General features: G+C 39.9%; 1 long non-coding RNA gene across 1 annotated transcript in view; it reads left to right on the top strand.

Annotated features, from left to right (window-relative positions):
• Positions 1-517: 517 nt before the first annotated feature.
• The window catches only part of LOC146805103 (uncharacterized), a 50,310-nt gene continuing 38,177 nt past the window's right edge, over positions 518-12,650 (top strand). Inside the window, exons 1-2 of the long non-coding RNA XR_014967424.1 lie at positions 518-901; positions 8,905-9,036. This is a non-coding gene — a long non-coding RNA (uncharacterized LOC146805103). The remainder of the gene's footprint in view (positions 902-8,904; positions 9,037-12,650) is intronic.

Here is a 12,650-nt window from a genome sequence, read left to right as displayed (position 1 = left end):
CGGAGAAATTCTCGAGCCGTAGAGGACGGCCCTAGCTGTAAAGTATGGTCCGGGTGCGGAGAGTACGCTCCGGGTGTGGAAAGTACGGTCAGGGTGCAGAATTTCCGGCCCGAGTGCAAATGTAAAGTTAGGAGTTGTAAGTGCATTCTGTGAATACCCAAAATCGTAAGTGCCTTCTGTGAATACCAAAAGTAGTAAGTTTAGGATTTTGTCTCATATTAGTTCTGTGAATCGGCCCCTTTGTTTTTTTACCATTGTGGCTGCGAAAAAGAATGTCAAAAGAAAAAGGTATAAACTGTCCTTTAGCACACTTCTCTTCAGTTTGTTTCCAAAAAAAAGAAGCATTCTTTACCCTTCTTTACCGGGAGACCGCTCTGCAACGATACAGCATAGCACCTTGCACTTTCCTAACGGACCCTGACTTCTGCCGGGCCGGGCACGCAGCACTTTATCCCTGCTCCCTGGAGGACGCAATAAGATCTCAGAGCCTGTCCCGCAGCGCAGGAGACTGCTCTGCAACGATCCATCATAGCACCTTGCACTTTCCTAACAAACCCTGACTTCTGCCGGGCCGGGCACGCAGCACTTTACCCCCGCTCCCTGGAGGACACAATCAGATCTCAGAGCCGGTCCCGCAGCACGGGAGACCGCTCTGCAACGATACAGCATAGCATCTTGCACTTTCCTAACGGACCCTGACTTCTGCCGGGCCGGACACGCAGCACTTTACCCTCGCTCCCTGGAGGACGCAATAAGATCTCAGAGCCGGTCCCGCAGCACGGGACGCGCGCGGGCTCGGCACGGGCAAAGACCTGGCCAAGACGGGCCTGTCTTAGCCCGTCAGAGACCGGAGGAGGCCGGGCTGGGCCACCTCCCTTGGTTCTGATGGTCGGTTGCCTTGGTGAGTACCTGACGTGGCTATCTATAACTGTCATTGTACTAATTTTGTCTGTCGGCTAGCTTGAAGGAAAAATTGTTTGTCACTGCCCAACTTCACAAGTTGCCTTATATACTAAATCATCAAACTTCAGTAGTTTTTGTAAACTCTTAGCTGTGTTTAACAGCAGGATAGTATTTTTGGGTGGACTTTGTGTGTGTGAACTTTGACTAAACCTGATTGACTGATACCAACTGCCAACATGGGGAAAAGAAAGGCAGAGCCCAGTAAAGGACTATGTAGGAAGACGGATTCTAAGGAACATTTAGTGATAATGACAATTTTATGAAAATGGCTTTCTGGAATATTGCGGGATTGCAATCAAAGATAGGCAATCCAGTGTGGTCTGATTTTATATTGGGGTTTCATATTATATGTCTCCAAGAGACGTGGCTAAAGGAGGCTATACATATGAATGGATATCGAACGTATCAAATGGCTGCTGTTGCAGGTAATTATGGGAGGGCAAAAGGGGGTTTAGTCATTTACATATCCAACATGCTAAATGTCAGGAAAATAGCACTGATATATGAGGAGGTATATTATCAAGTGATGGAGTTGTATATTGGGAGAAAGCAAAGAGGGGCACTGGTAAATGTTTATAACAATGCACAAACAGACCAGATTGGGGGAATCCTGGAAAATCTGTTAAAGGCTTTGAAAACAATGCAAAGTGAAGGTGAAGGGGATGTGCTTATTGTTTGGGGAGGGGATTTTAACATTACACTGTGCTCCAAAAACAGAACTGATGTGTGTGGTATCATGAATGAAGAAGGAAAAAGTGAAACCCATTTCTCACATTTACAGTACGGGAACGTTCTAAACGAAATGGCATGTGGTCTTGATTTGGGTTTTGCAAACAAGATAAGCCTTAACCAGGTGCCTTTTAAAAGTACTTTTAATGGAAGAGGATGTTTCTCAACAATAGATGATATCCTACTTTCCAATAACCTAGCGCCTAGAATGAGGAAATTCGAAACTCATATTATCCTGGGTGACCATTTTCCACTGAGCGTTTCCCTGAATTTATTAATACCCCAAACAAAGCACGACCATAAAAAAGTCCATGCCCCCCAACACTTGGAAATGAATAGAAAAAATGGTTATGCCCTGAAATGGTTAATGGTTGATTCACTAGAAATCACACAGAGAATTGTGGCAAAAAGTAATCCGGCAGTGGTAGCCATTTTAAGTGAAAATGTAACACATGAAATAGTTCTGACAGCCTTCCAACATATTACAAGATCGATTAATGAAGCCCTATGGGTACAAAAGTGTAATTCCATCAGAAAGCCCAAAGGTTGGTTCGAGTGTACAAAGGCATGTGCAACTCTGAAAAGAATGACCCATAGCATTCCAAGAAATCCGATAGCTTTAAAAGAGGCGAGGAAGGCATATAACAATGCAAAAAAAGAAAGCAAAAAGATGTTAAAGGAAGAGCTCTGGCAGACCCTTTACGAAGCCACTGAGTCTAAGGACGGAGCGGGCTTTTGGAGAGCTTTAAGGGCACCCTTCCTGGAGCCGTGGGACACCCCAACTATTGAAATAGCGATTACGGAAGAGCAGTGAGTGGAGCATTTTTCGATACTTTTTGACAACCACGATTTTGTAAATGCTGTAGAAACTTTAAATGAGGGAGGCGATGAAAGTATATCATTACGTCCGACAAACGTTAATGAACTTCATATTACTTTGGATGAGGTAAACAGGGCAATTTTGGCTAGTAAAGGAGGAAAGGCGCCTGGCCCTGACGGGATTCCGGTGGATTTATATAAGAGTAATTTAGAGCTACAGGGTCCAATACTCACACAAGTACTTACGGATAGTTGCTCTTTTAAGCTCATAGAGATCTGGTCGGAATCCATTTTAGTTCCCATTTTTAAAAAGGGAAATAGACAAGATCCCATATGTTAACGACCGATATCTTTGTTAGATTCCTCTGCGAAAATAGCGGGCGGATAGTATTAGAGAGACTACAAGATTGGGCCGAGGAAAATAAAACACTCTCAGACCTGCAATTTGGATTCCGTAAGCGATTGGGAACCATCGAACAAAGTCTTAATTTGAATATTTTTATCGGTAAATATACTCTTTTAAAAAAAGGAAGGCTATTCTTAGCGTTTGTTGACCTCACCGCAGCCTTTGACTGCGTAAGACATGAGAGGCTGTGGGGAGTCCTTCGGGATATGGGGGTGGACTACACTAATATTCATTTTTTAAAACATCTTTACCAGAATGCCAAGGGTAGAGTCCATTACAGTCTTAATGGAGAATGTACAGTACCTTTTCCAATTAAGAAGGGGGTCAGGCAAGGATGTGTGCTGGCCCCTTTTCTTTTTAATCTTTACACAAATGGTTTACAACAAGCATTGATGAAAGCGGGACAAGATTTTCCCATGATAAAAAGTCGAGCTATACCGGCATTAATGTATGCGGACAATGCCTTCCTGATGTGTCGCACCCAAGTAGGCCTACAAAGATTATTGGATGGCTTTGCAGCTTTTATGCAAGACTTAGGTCTAAGGGTGAACACATCAAAAATGTTCATTATGAGGTGTGGTATAGGTAGTAATAAATGCAGAGAGATGTTTATTGACAATCAAAAAATAAATGTTATCAATAGATTTAGTTATTTGGGAATACTATTTATATTTATATTATAAAGCTACATGGGTCCAGGCTGTGCAGACGAGAAAACTTGCTCTTATGAAAACTACCGCAGCACTGGTTAATTTTTCAAAAAAATTAGGAAGGAGGCCCCCTCAAGTGCTACTACAAATCTATAAGTCCAAATGTGTATCGATAACCTTGTATGGTGCAGGAGTCTGGGGACATTGTAATATCCAACCCTTACAAACGGTTGAAAATCAGTTCTTAAGATATATTCCGGCACTCCCGAGTAGTGTATCGTCGTATGTTTGTCACATGGAACTGGGGGTTCCATTCTTAACAGACTTAATTAAAACAGAACCAATTATGCTCTGGTATAGGATATGGAGCTGTGAGGAAACCCCTCTGAATCGGGAGATTCTAACTGACGTTTTGGGAATGACTGGTGTGTTGAAAATGAAATGGCTAAAATATGTCCGGGACTTTTTGTGTGACCTAGGGTACCCCGAATTTTACAACAAGCCAAGCACAATGAGTGTGATGTCAAGAAAGGAGCTGAAAGCCAAATGTTTATCATTAATTGAATCATTTCGACTATCAGACGAAATCGCTAAGCCCACAGTACTGCATCATCAGATGATAGTAATAATTTACAGTATCCAACCTTATCTCATTTTAGTGCGTATCTCCTACGATAGATTGTTGTTAGCAAGATTTAGATTAGACATATTCCATCGTATAACCATCTTCCCAAACATGAATGAATGGGCTAGGGTGATACAATTATGCCCCTGTGATAATTCTTCAGAGCAAACAACAATTCATGTAGCTTTTTTCTGTAAATTTTATAAACTACAAAGGAAAAAATGGTTAGTGCCGTTTTTAAAGAAACTTGCTTTTAAAAGATGCCGACCAGCGTTTTTAGCTTTACAATTTTTAGAAAATGAATTTATGATGTGGATCTTAACAAAGTTTCTGAAAAACGTGATAAAATGTAGAAAGTTGATAACACTGTGATGGATTATCTGCATTATAATTTTATTTCCATGGGAAAGGAGCTGATGTTTGCTAAATCTGAATAACCATGTATTTTTATGATGTGCTTTTATGATTTTCTTAAATAGAAATCGAATAAAGCTTGTTTATATATAGATATACTGGGAGTTGATTTAGTTATGTTCATTTCTTTCCAATCATTGATGATGCCATGCAGTTTCCATAAAACTTCAGAGATTATTGCCATAGGAGATTGTACTCTTAGTGGAATAGCATTGGAATGGTCTCCAACCAAACTTTTCACCCCTGATTCAGCAACCTCTGATCCGGTGGATGGGCATATGCACTTCAACAGATCATTCATATCCAGAAAATCCAACGATTGAGAAATTTCTTGTTAATTGACTCTTGTTAAAACAGGTGGCTCAGATGTTGAAAGTGTCAGTGGTTTAAACATTAGAAAAAGGATGGGCATCATACTGAGCATAATTCTGTATTGGCAATTGTTGTGCACAATAATACGCTTGTGGTTGACAAGTTTCTTGTATGTTGATGAATACCACTTGAGATATTTCCAGTAGGATTTCCAGGACTGTTGTTTGAAAACAGTTTATGCACCAAAAGACCTATCATCCAATAGGGTCCAGTGCTCACTCAGGACAGTTATCCATTTGAATCTAAGATAAAATTCTGAATTATCTTGGCACTTTTTGGTGGGATAGTTGTAATCCATGTTGTCAGTTGACCTGTTTTTATTTCTTAGCTAGAAAAAAGATGAGAACCCAAAGCCAACAAGCAAATAATTGTTGAAAATTCACCAAACATGCTTGAGAGCAGTGAACCAATGGATGAAGGAATCTGCCCAAATGCAGTCTTAAAACCAGTCAACCAAGCAGATCTCATAGTTTGAAAAAGTGTACTATGATGGTTATGTTAGATAAATAAAAGAGAGTGTGCACCAGATCTGCAAAATGAATTGGAAACTGGGTTTGCAGGAGTTTTGCAATCTCTTTCACAGAGAGGAGTGTTTGTAAGGTAAATGCTTCTGCTGCTGAGGTTAGGGACACTGCTTTCTGCTTTAATAGCCCAACAAGTTTGTTTAATTTATCAAGGTACATATAATCCATATCTACTTTAGGCCAAGGAGCATTTTCAAATATCCTACATGGAGGAGGATACAAGGTTATACTTCAACATTTTATATTTATTTGCACAGTTAAAAAGTAGGAGAACCAGGTGGCCATGCCACAGCATGTATAATTTGTTCTTATAAAATAATAAGTATTATATAGGAGTATATGGTAGAAAGTAATAAATGGAACAGGCGTGACTAGCAACTTCCAATTTAAATCTGGCTTAAAAGCGTTACAGGACCCGTGCATATTTGATGGAATTGCAGAAGAGGAGACTGCTCCATGTAGGAGCCAATGCAATATATGAGTCTTGTGCCATAGAAAGTAGGGTACTTTTTACCGCCTTAATATTCAAAAGGCGGTAGATGGCTTCTTTTTTAGACATTATTTTTTGGCCGAAAGTTTAATTGTTAGGCACAGTTACGGCATTCTCATTTATGTGTTGTAATGGCACTTTGTTGGATTTTAATGTGTGTAGTTTATCTATGTGATATATAAAATTTGAGCTTCTCTATGTTGCAAAAGACTTAATTCTTCCTTTAGGAGGTTGAGGCTTGATGAGATTAAGGTGTTTAATTTGTGTACTTGTTTTGGGCTGTCAATAACGTTAAAGGTTGCTTGCATAATTTCTCCTAATTCTTTTAGTGCCTTCTCTTTCTGAATAAGCCTGTAGTTTTTTAATATATGATATAACATGATAACAGCACAAAATATTTATTTTATCCGAATGTGGGACCAAAAGAAAATAATTAAAATCCATGTACTCACTAATTGTGGACAAATGTTCCTACACAGCAGCTAGGTTGTAGTAGCCACATCTGTTACAGCTTAACCACGCTGTAGGTGATGACAGTGACAGAAGTGTCTTTATTAGAATTGATGTCTGGGCAATTAGCTAAAGGACCAGGAGTCTTGGAAGGAAATCGACACATACATATTTTAGTATCAAGTGGCCATAGAGCTATTCCTTCAGATTGGAACACAGTAAAAGTACCATTCTGATTCATCTCATTCAAATCTGCAAATTTTCATTTTTTCCCCAAATTCCAATCTGAAAACTGTGTGGATTTGAAGTTTGAAATAGAGGGTGCTTTCAAATTTCTAAAGGACTCAAATCCCAAGCAATTTGTCTTTTGAACTGTTTTATTCCGGAAAATCATTTCTTTGGGTATTATACATGTGTAAATAATCTGCTAAAATTTAGTGCCCCAAATTTTTCATTAATGTTTTATTTCCAATATTCTGAATCTTGTAAAGCCATATTTTCAGTAGATTTGGTTAAATATCTATCTTTCTAATTTGTAATTAGGTAATTTGAAATTTTTCTGGTCTCGTGGAATGATAAAAAGCAGATGAGTCTGACCTGTCTTAGTATTAAAATAAGGAAACTTTTCTGAAAATTAGAATAGCTATTTATTGTGGGAACCCAGCAGTGTTTCCCTTGTGTATAGTTATGTATTTATCTGAGGTTACTGGCTCTATGAATGTAATGATGTAAAGGATGAAAACAATGCATTTCTTTATGATTATCAGCTTCCAACTAAGGGACTTCATTATCAAGTGAAGCATAGGCATACAAGCATTTGTGTATTTGTTTGTCTACTTTAATGACCCATTAAGATGAAAAGGAATCAGGAATTATTATATCATCTAGTGACACTTTTGAAACAATCAGAATCTGGAGCTGCTTAGTAGGTCCCATGATCTGATAGGGGATTTGTTTTCCAAACTCCACCATCCAGCACAGGATATGCAGTGATGTTCACAGCGTGATTATCCAGACTTGCTCTATGAGAAGAACGCAGTTGTAATACCCGAACCACTGGAATTGGCATAGTTTCATCAGGAATATAATGTCTGTTAAATAGCAGAAAAATTGTAATCAGTATGATAATCCACATTATGAAAAATATTCTGGCAGCAATGCAGAAATAGGAACACAGTAGTATAAAACATCTATCATTGGAACCAGTAGGAAACAAGAAGCCATTGGGGATTATGAGTACCTGTCGAATGTTTGGTATGTCTTTTATTACAAAATCTTTATCAAAACCATTCTTATATAGACCAGTTTCTTGGAGTGGCAATTCGATTGATGTTGGTTCGGTTGGATGCTCATAGTAAACTGTTGGGATTGTTGAAATTGCAGTGTCTGATTCCTCCATGGAAGTTAGTATTTGGTGTCTAGATGGAGACACAGTAGGCTCTGTAGTCCCCGGAATGGAAGTCAGTCTTGTAAAGTGGCTGTAGTCTTTTAGTGATAGTCCCTGCAGAGTATGGAGAGGCTGTGAGAGGAAGGGATACTTTGAAGGCACTTTGGTGTCAAGAAGGTCTACTGAGCAGAATTGGCCACATAGCACTTTTTCATGTGATCAATGGATACCTTCCTGTTTTTCTGTGAACCAGGCAGTTGAGAAATTACTAATGTTCGTGAGCTATCTAACTTCTGAAATGGGTGATCTGTACGAGGGAATGAAAACTTTGTGGTAGGAAATGTAAAAAATGAACACTCTGTAGAAAATATGAAACATGAAAATATTGCTCAACATCAAGCTCAAGCAGAAACCACACAGCTGTTTGTGGTAAAAAAAACCATATAGGCCCAACTCCCACACTGACACAAGCAAGATGTACAGTTCGCTTAAGAATGTAGTGGAATAGGAAACTTGAAAGGGTTTTCAGTTAAAGGCTAACTCATGTCTAACAGACTTGAAAGCATTTACAATATCAACACACCAGTACCCTGGCACACAACATGCCTTCAAACAGATTGTGGCCTGGTTAGACAATGGGTTCATAATCAAATTAGCCCAGAGCACACAGTTGTTGATTAAACAATGGGTGCAGGGAAGAAACTAAGTTCTCAGCACACGAAGGTCTCAAGCACGCATTCATAGGCCAAAGAATGCTCTGTCATTCTGCATTGTCAGAAGTATAATTCAGAATGTGTAATAGTTTAGTTGAGGAATCCAGGGTTATGTGATCACATGTCTTTCAGTGTTTTACATACTAAATCTGTAACTTGCAAGTCAACTATTATTTACTGTGTGTAATAAAGTATGGTAATGATTTGTATAAAAAGGCCTGTCTGCAAACAGGCATTTGAGAAAAACCCCAGATATACCCTAAGCAGGGCTAAGGTGCAGTCCGTATTGTTTTTCTCCCTGTTGCGACAGTTAGTAAATACTGTCTTTGCATTGCCAAGAAGAGTCTGTGTGTTTATTCCAGAATTGGGAGTTTTTGTCATCCAGCAACAGTTGGCTAGCCAAATTGGAGATTCTTTTTGCCTCCCACCTGACGGCTGGCACCGGAAGACCACCTACCCCCGTTGCAGCGAGACCAAAGCGTACTTTTAATGAAGTAAGCAGATGCCGGGATTAAGCTGTAGTTCTGCCTGTGGATGGGAGTTGGGAGGGATCTGGGGACTGCTGTCTTTTTGAGGTGGGGACATAGTGGATCACGATCCTTTTTTATGTATTAGTGTGTTCTCATTGGCATTACTAACCACAGATGTAATGTAAATATGATATAAAAATAATATTTAAGATTATAAAAGACAGAAGGGTACCACATGCAATTTTCTGTGTAGGTGGATTGTGTATATGTGTTGCACACTCAGCAAGGCACCTACATAACTAGCTAACCTGTGATTCTCAGCAACAAGTTCGAAGTGGCCTTTGTAGGTAATTTGAAATTGGAAGGTGTAAATATGTGTTCCATTTGATACTGAGGAACAACTGAAAGGTTGGTGTCGCTAAACTTTAACTCCAGTTAAAATCTGAACACTCAAATTCCCAATCCTAGACCTAATGTCCGGCATTCTCTACATGATTTCTAAAATGCATGATTTGAAAAGAATCTCCTCTGAGGAGATTAGTCAGGGGTTGCATTTACCCAAGAGTAGATTAGAGATGTGTTTATTGCCGTAGAACGGAATTTTGTTTTGTGTTTTTTGTGTGACTGAAGGTAAACGTGTGCATATTTGAATGAAATGTGGCCACAGTATGATGTTGTTGTGTAGTATTGTATAATGTGCAAATTGGTGTTTTGAATATACATTGCACAAAATGAAAAGTTTATATTGTAATGTGCCCCATAGAATTGGTGAAGCAAAATTAAAAGTTTAATTTATATTGTGAAACGATAAGTAGAAAAATAGACAAGATTTTCCCACTATAAATATTCATGCAAGTCCTCTTTAAAAATATTTAATCCGGTAGGAAAATAGGTAAAAGTTAAAGTATTAAATATGCCTAATAATGGAGACCCCCTTAGAGCAGATGCAGAAGGAATTCCCCGGTGACAAGAAGAAATTACAAAAGTATAGCCTGGAGTGGTTTAAAGCCAAAAAAAAGCTTACATATCCTTGGCCAAAGAAGGAACGTTCAATAATAGGATAATTTACCATGTTGTCACATACCTCGAAAGTAAATATGAGGAGCCAAATTAAAGAAAGGGGAAGCCACCCTAGCCTTATGGAGAATATTTTGTGAGCAGTCAAAAGATTCCTCACAAGAAGATACCCCTGATACCCCGTCTGTTCCCCCACCCCCATATGACCTTATGAGCACGGCGCCCACAGTGCTTAGCATCTACCCACTGGTACAGCTGCAAGAAATAGGGTTTGAGAACCCTGAAATTGCAACCCCTCCACCCTCCCTGACGACGACTCCCAAGCTAACCCCAGAAATGCCAAAGAAGGCAAGCATTCTCAGGCTGCAACTAGGGTAGGGATCCCCAATTTTGAGGGCAATTAGAGGCGCAGTTCGTACTGCATCTAGATCCAGCCTTTCCCCAGCAGGATAAGAGTGAAGAACAGAGTTCAGGGGAAAGTGATGACCAGTCACATATTTCATCAGCAATATCACGGTTGCTTCAGAAAAGGGATACTACAGGTAGAGTAATTAGAGAAAAAATGTCCACCCCACAGCAAAGGGATGTAGGGAATGCAGGGTTGGAGTGACTATGATCATAGGACTTTAGATATGCCATGACTGCCAATGTCTCAAGGAAGGGAACAAGAGCATAGAAGGATTGAAGATAGTCTGCTCCCTTGGTAGTAGGAGAAGGGGGCGTAATAGTCTCACCAGAGAGTGTGCAGGACTGGATATCATGCAGTGAGAGTAGGTAAGAGAGAAATGAAGTGAGGAGAGAAGGGTATGATGATGACTAAAGCACAAAGTCAGAGAAGTTTTGGGAAGTTAGCAGTCAGGATAGAATCCATACACGAGGGTGTGGGGAGCATGGGTAAACTGCTCCCAACCCCAGAAACAAGTCACCCTACTTTTGATATCCAAGAGAGACCACTCATTGACTTAGACTACACAAGGGGCACGTGGAGACTGCCTAAACCAACTGATGCAAGGGAAAGAGAGCGAGATGTGTTCTCAAGAAGTAGAAAACCCAGAGCTATAGAGCTTGAGTGGTTACAATTCCAAAGCACCCATGGTTCGCCAGACCACAGAATGGGATCCAGTGAGGTTAGAGGAAAAGCGACACTCCACAACAGATCAGCACAGCAAATGAGTGCCCAATCAAATTCGCACAGCGCAGAACTCACTCTCAGTGAGACTGTGACAAAAGGAGAAAATAGCTGCCACAGTATTGTACCATTTGTAGATAATTTAGCAGACTTGACTGAGTGGCTAGCTCCACAAATGAGTCCATGGCCACAAGATGGATCCTTTGACCCCCATGACATGACGAATGCCAAAGATTGCATTCTGTATGGTAAGGGTGATCCCTATTGGGACTATCCTTGCATAAGGAAAACTCTGCGTATATGGCAGAAGTATGCCAGACAGCACCATCCCCTGAGTGCCACTGCTGCAGATCGGCGCATATAAAATCTCCCTGCTTCCACAGACAGAGTAAATCTACAGTCACACGCACATACATACATCATACACTAGGGCCCATCACACTAAATCTCATACTATTTACTCTATCTACGCTGAATAAAGGAATAAACCAATCTGCATCTACAATGAGGTCAATGTAACCGTAAGGTTATTGTCCTGAGTCATGATTTTAAACATGGGAGATACATTTGAAAACTCAATAATGACAAGAAATGAACACCCAACACTGTATTTCAAACAAATGCTTATTTATCTAAATTAATTCAAATGGAAAGTCAATCATTAGCAAAATCATTATTCTCATAGTTACCTATTCTAGCTAAATGGGTCAGGACAGGTCTCTCGGTAAAGTCTCTCGAGCTGCCGTCCCCAGCATAAGTTCAGGAAGAACGAACGAACGCGAATGGATACGAAGTCCGCAATGAACTGCAATGAACACGGACCCTCTCTAGTATAACATATTTATAGAGAAAATAACAAATTAAAAGTAACAAACTAATGTTGAATATCCGTTGAGCCGCTGAGCAGAGCAAGCAGGAAAGGATGTCACTCAGTTACATTTAGAAAACCTCCGCTCAGGAAAAATCACAAAAATAAAAAGACGGAAGAAGGAAACTCAAGTTTGCAAATGTATCTTTCGTAAATGTTCTTTCCTTGATATCTTAGCAGAGCCACCGCAGGCTAGTTATTGTTCATTGTGGCTTTATCCTTGTCCAAGGGCAGCTGGAATCATTCCCAGAGCTACTGTCCTCACGGAAAACTTTCTAACCAGGCAAAGGCTGCGGTCAGGTGACTCTCGACCATGTTCAGCAAGGCCTCCCATCAAAATTCAATCACTCGAGTGCAGGCTGTAAAAGGCAGCCATCTTGTTTTAGGTCAAAACGGACCATCTTAATTAAAAGAAACACAAAACAACGTTACCACAGCATAATGATTAAACAGTGTCAATCCCCACTAATACCCATATGTGTATGTAATTATCTAGCCTTCTGCAACGCAATAAAGCATTAGTACACGTTATTTTAAAAAGCGTTTGTGCTTTAAACAAATAGCACTTTGCAACATTCATTTAATTAGAACCGCACATTATTATTAAGCAACATATATGCATTC

This window comes from Triturus cristatus, chromosome 8 (genome assembly GCF_964204655.1).
Source record: "Triturus cristatus chromosome 8, aTriCri1.1, whole genome shotgun sequence".
Taxonomy (NCBI): domain Eukaryota; kingdom Metazoa; phylum Chordata; class Amphibia; order Caudata; family Salamandridae; genus Triturus; species Triturus cristatus.
This window is presented reverse-complemented; position numbering and strand designations above follow the sequence as displayed.